Raw genomic sequence first — 5,615 nt, forward strand, 5'->3', positions numbered from 1 at the left:
CAGTGGCAGTGGTGAAGAGGTGGATCCGATGAGGCCTTCACTGTACCACAGTACACTCTGACTCAATCCCCTCTACCCCTCCCCCATCCAGTATGTAAATGTTAATGTGATTTTAACTCTGTTGAGTTCGTTTGAAAATTAGGAATTAAAACTACAGATTGAATCATTTCAACTGGAGCCGGACCAGTAGCTAATAACCAGCAGAGGTTGATCTACATGTGAGAGGAACCTTCTGTTTCTTGACTCTGTGTATCAGGTTGTGTTATCTTATCAATGTTATGATGGAAATGTTTACAACGTGTACACTTAGTAGGTCATTAGTACATGTGTAGGCTACCCTGGCCATGAACTTTTACTGCCAGATGTGAGCTAAGAAAAAAATCCCACATGGTCTGTGTAGTGTGTACTGGCTACACTCCTTAAAAAGCAAAAAGAAAAGTTGAAGTAACATTAAATGGTTAAATTAAATGCAAGAATAATGTAATGAATATTACATTAAATATAAAGCAAACAGAAAGATGTTATAATACATTAGAAAACGGTTTCCATATATTGTAGTCTTTACATTTGAATGTGGTTTATTTTATTTATATGACTGTTTTTATTATATGCTTTTTTGAATGTTGCTTTTCAGTCCTGCACAATGAGCTCACTTGAGAACGTCATTTACACATCAGCACAGTTTATATGACATTTTAATGATTGCTGCAAAACTGAAGAAATGTCTCGACCATGGCCATTGGAGATCTATCGTTTTGCCGTCCAGCAGCAGATTCACTAGTGAATGCTTCTGTTTCTGTTCATGTGCAGTCATACGGAAGTGAAGGGAGCCAGGCTCTTTGTTTGGTCAACCCATGGGAAATGCCTCACTCTGTCCTGCTCTCTGACAACCGAAACACTGATTCTATAGGCGAGACTTAAAAAGAAAAAGAGCAAGAATCCCACATTTAAGGAAGATTCACATCAGGAGTTAAGTGGTGAAGTGGAGATAAATCACAATTCAAGACCTGAAAAGCAAAAAGCAGGCAAAGAAAAACGAGGAGAATCAAGTGCAGAGACAAATGAAATGTAATGATATTAAGGCAATTAGGAAGGAATGAAATGAAAGGAACAGAAATAAGGGAAGAGAAAAGGAGTATTGAGAAAAAGAAAGATGGAGATGGATGAGCATGAGGGTGGTTGAGAGAGAAAAGAGGAGCTGGATGGTACTTTGGCAGCTTCAGTGTGTTCCCAGGAGGATTACTCAAGCACTAGATGCAACAGAATGCCAGCAATAGCAAAGAGAAGCTCTATGAATGAAGACCCATACCCAACCACACACACAAAAAATACACATCTCTGTGGACGTCTGAATTCTGGTATTCATTTCACCTGTTTCCACTCTTTTCTCTCTCTTCCCAGGTTTACTGTATTTTCCTCTCTTTGTTTCTTGCATCCAGCTTGTCCAAACCTTGGTTTTCTCACTCTCTCCACTGAGAAGCGAGTTTGCCTAGGCCAGCCACAGACAGGTAACACATGCTCCATCTTCAGGCTGATTGCGTGGCCCTCATGCATGGGCAGGGCTGAACACATGTCTGGATGGAGATCAACCCCACTTACCTCTCAGCTCGGTTACTGCATCCTTTGGCCATTTATCTCTTTTCATCTAAGGAAATAGCTCTATACTGTCTTTCCTCCTCCCAATCGTTTTCTCTTTCTGTCACTCCCACTCTATTTAGCACTCCTGGCAATTTACAATCTTAGTTTATCTGGCAGAAACAGAAGCCTTCTCACATAATTGTTGGGTTTCATTGTTTTTCCCAGGTGCTAAACTGAACTGAATAACTATTATGGAGCAGTATAACATGTGAAGGCAGCAAAGAGAATAGGCCAGCATTAGCTGCTGCCTTCTCACTTCAAATAAGTAAAATATAGCTAATTCTCACTGCAAAAACAAGTGCACATTGTCACATTCTACCCGCTACATGTAAATATCCTATGGAATTTAATTATTTGTTCAGCTTACTCTGCAGTGTTAATGCAATTATATATGTATCAATACATCACTGGTGGTGGCTCATTGGCCAGCTGGTCTACCATTCCCATCATATGCGACTTTATTACAGACAAATTCATCCAGTGGATTCTCCTTTTATTAATACTCAAACATATAACTGTTGAGATTGATTGGTACAATTTAATTTCTACAGTAAGCCCTGTCAATGAAGAAGCTCTTAGTTAGCATATTGATCTTGACATGGTGTGCAGCTACTTCCATTTCCTTTCGGTGTTATTTAACCCTGGCTCAAAAATGTCCACAACTACCCTCCCCCTACCTGTGTGTTTGTGTGTGTACCTCACGGCAGAACAGCCTTTATTAGACACAACTAACAAACACACATGTTCATGCATTCATTCATCTCTGAACTCACTCTGCCCTGACTAACCTACATCGGGCGATGTCTACCCTATTAAAGGAACATCTTCACAGATGGCTAACATAACAGATTCTGAGAAATATGATTTTGACTAGTTTCACTGCCAGTGGGAGCTGAGCACGTCTGGGTGTGGGAGTGCCTCTGAATGTTTTCCTTGTGCGTGTATGCGTGAATGATTACTTGGATGCATTTATGCTAAAAAAGATTACAAATTTCATGATTGCAGGTTGGATTTACAATCTTTAATTTACAGAGATAACATTTGTTATCAAAATAATGTCACTGCAACTATAAAGATAAATATTGACATCAAACAATGTATTTCTGTCCACCAGTGGCCAGTTGGAAGAGGTGTTTTCTTAATGACAGATATTCATTTCAATTAATGCAGTCTATTCAAAGGGAATAATAAAAACAATTCAAAAAGTAATAGAAAGATTGAAAATGAAGGACATGTGTTAATTTTAATCTTTTATTTTCCAGCACATGCAGGAAAAAAATGATTAATGGTGCTCTTCCAGATCAAAATCCATGTATAAATTCCCTTACACTAATGATGTTCTCCTTTGTAAACAAATGCTAAATATGTGCATAATGTGCCCTATCAGACATTGATGTGGATGTGAATTCACATTAATGTAAATTCGTTGTTGTGGCTGCATTTGCAGCTTGTAATGATTATAAACATACCCTTGCTTATAAAATAAGAAATCCACCCCCTACAGATTGAGGACATGCATTTATATATTAAATTACTCTTCCTGCCTTCCAGCTTGTGTGGGCTTCCGTTTAATGTCTGTGGTGCTCCTTCAGGCAGCAAATGCCACAGTAGGATACAGTAGTTTAGAGAGCAGCCTCTGGGAAAAGGACAAAACCCATTAGATGCATGGACACTTTCCTCTACAGATTCTCCCAGCAATTACACTAAAGGCCAATGCCTCTTCTGATTCCAGTCAAGCCACGCAATGCACACGGTACTGCAGGACGGACCACCAGTGGGAGATAACATACCCATTAAAAATCTAACATGTACCAAAACATCACATGGAGTCAGAGAGAGGGGTGGGGTCCCCTCCCCAGGTTTAATGTATCAACCTGCAGTTGACAGGCTAATCCACAAAGACACTCTGTACACGTTTTTTAAGTGACATGCGAAGAGTAATGTTTAGGCGATCAACTGAGGGTGCGAGAGAGCTGGGTTTCCATGGCGACATTGATGGTGCTACTGGAAACTTGCGCGTCTCTCCGCGCGCGCGCGTGTGTGTGTGTGTGTGTGTGTGTGTGTGTGTGTGTGTGTGTGTGTGTGTGTGTGCGTGTGCGTGTGCGTGTGCTTGCGTGTGAGTGTGCGTGTGAGAGTGAGTGAGTGCTCGCGGTTTAATATGAAAGAGGGGAAGGGCTGCAACGATTGGCTCAAGAGGTGGGTGGTGATAGTAGGTAATAAGCATTCAATTTTTCCCTCCCATGAGCGTTTCCCACTTCTACACAAACACAAAAAAACCTGATTTGATTCCATCTTTCAAAGAGAAAAAAAAAACACAAGGTAGTGAAGTCAGGGATTACCATGGACAACTGAACGACTGCATCAGCATTGGGCAAATCAAATATGTTTGAGGTACCATTAACTACAATAAAACACTGCATTAACAAGGAGGATTTGTTCATCAGATGAAGCAAGTTTACAAAGTAAGCTAATACATCTACATTGTTTATTATTCTGTAAGCGCAAGCCTATACAAATGCACCAGCCAATTAACTGCAAAGACACTCCGTGGACTTAGGCTATAACTTTTATAATTGATCTATCATCAAATCCCTATTTGTACAATGGTAGTTCGAACCTGGTGTCTAGCCAAGATGTATTGCACTCATCAGGTTGCCAAGAAATGTCACAGGTCTATTGTTAAATTAGTCTTAACGGTTTCCTTGGAGAAAGTGGAAGTTAACCGCTGAAAGATCATTCAGTTAAAATAAATGTCCCTTTTTCTTCAAAACATCCAACAGGAACACTTTGGTCGTTTAGCTGCAACAAGGCAAGTTCAGCCTGTCGTGCAAAAAAGGCTGCTTTGAGCAAACGCACAACAGCAAGACAATTAAGAAAATCAAAGAGATGTGACGTTTTAAATTATTTCATTCCATGTAAGAGTTACTATGGGAATAAAGGTTTACTCAGATCATATCTACAGTAACTCAGTTGTACTTGTATTTCATGCATGAACGTCTGAAACGATTATGTGTGAATCTCCTAGAAAGATGTGAGTAAAATAAACTATTTTATTCATTGCGATGTTTAGTGTGCAGGTTAAGTTTATCGTTGACGATCAGTGCTCCGAAATGTTCAATGTAGGTGTCACTTCTTGGATTTAATGTATAGCGACTGAATATGAAAATGACTATAAAAACACGCAATGGTAATTTAAGGGAGATCTGCAAAGATCTGTTTTTCTATTATTCTTAGTGGTTTGCCCGCAAGTAGCCTATACGCACTAACAGTGCACCTGCAATCATTTCTCGATGTGCAATTATTTTTAAATTACCTGTGTTACCTTTTTTTGATGATAAACAACCAATGAAGCTTGAAGATAGCATAATTCATCTCCTCCACTGTTGCGCGTGTATTGATTATATTTGCAAGCTAAAATTAAAACAAAAATCAGCATCCTACCTTTGTTGAAAACCACGATGGAAAAAGTTGTTGGTCTTGTCCCCTTGCAGGGTCTTGTCGTATCCCCTCAAAGGTGGTCAACCAGCGATCACAGAGTCACAGCGGTCCAGGACAGGAGCGCTTCTCACACCAAACGAAGGGTTTTCTGTTCGTTAAATCCGAGGAGCTTCGCAGCTCAACGATCCCACTGAATGAGCTCTGCCTCACCTCACACTTCAGGGCTTTACTTCCCTTCCGCCCGTCAACCCCCCCCCCCCCTCTTTTCGGCATGGGAATGCCAACTCCCGTTGGTTGAAGATGTAGACGATGACATTCACATCTCTCTTTTCTCTGTGTTTGTCACTCTCTCACACATAGACAACACCATCAAAGTTGCAAAACCTGTTCATAAAGAACATTTGCAAATTTTACGAGAATCTTGGCACACCAGAGGGTAATTAAATCAGGCATTACAATTCAGAGGGTGTGCTGCAGACTCTCATAGCCTCTCTTGCCCTTTTGGATTTGATGTTTTTTATGACCTTCACTTTGTTTAT

General features: G+C 40.2%; 1 protein-coding gene across 1 annotated transcript in view; it reads right to left on the bottom strand.

Annotated features, from left to right (window-relative positions):
* Positions 1-5,295, bottom strand: part of LOC104963688 (excitatory amino acid transporter 2-like) — a 30,250-nt gene extending 24,955 nt beyond the window's left edge. The window contains exon 1 of the mRNA XM_010792308.1: positions 5,080-5,295. The gene's annotated coding sequence lies outside the window, so the exon portion shown is untranslated. The remainder of the gene's footprint in view (positions 1-5,079) is intronic.
* Positions 5,296-5,615: the final 320 nt, after the last annotated feature.

The sequence above is a fragment of the Notothenia coriiceps genome, unplaced genomic scaffold, assembly GCF_000735185.1.
Source record: "Notothenia coriiceps isolate Sejong01 unplaced genomic scaffold, NC01 NC01_scaffold00036399, whole genome shotgun sequence".
Classification (NCBI taxonomy): domain Eukaryota; kingdom Metazoa; phylum Chordata; class Actinopteri; order Perciformes; family Nototheniidae; genus Notothenia; species Notothenia coriiceps.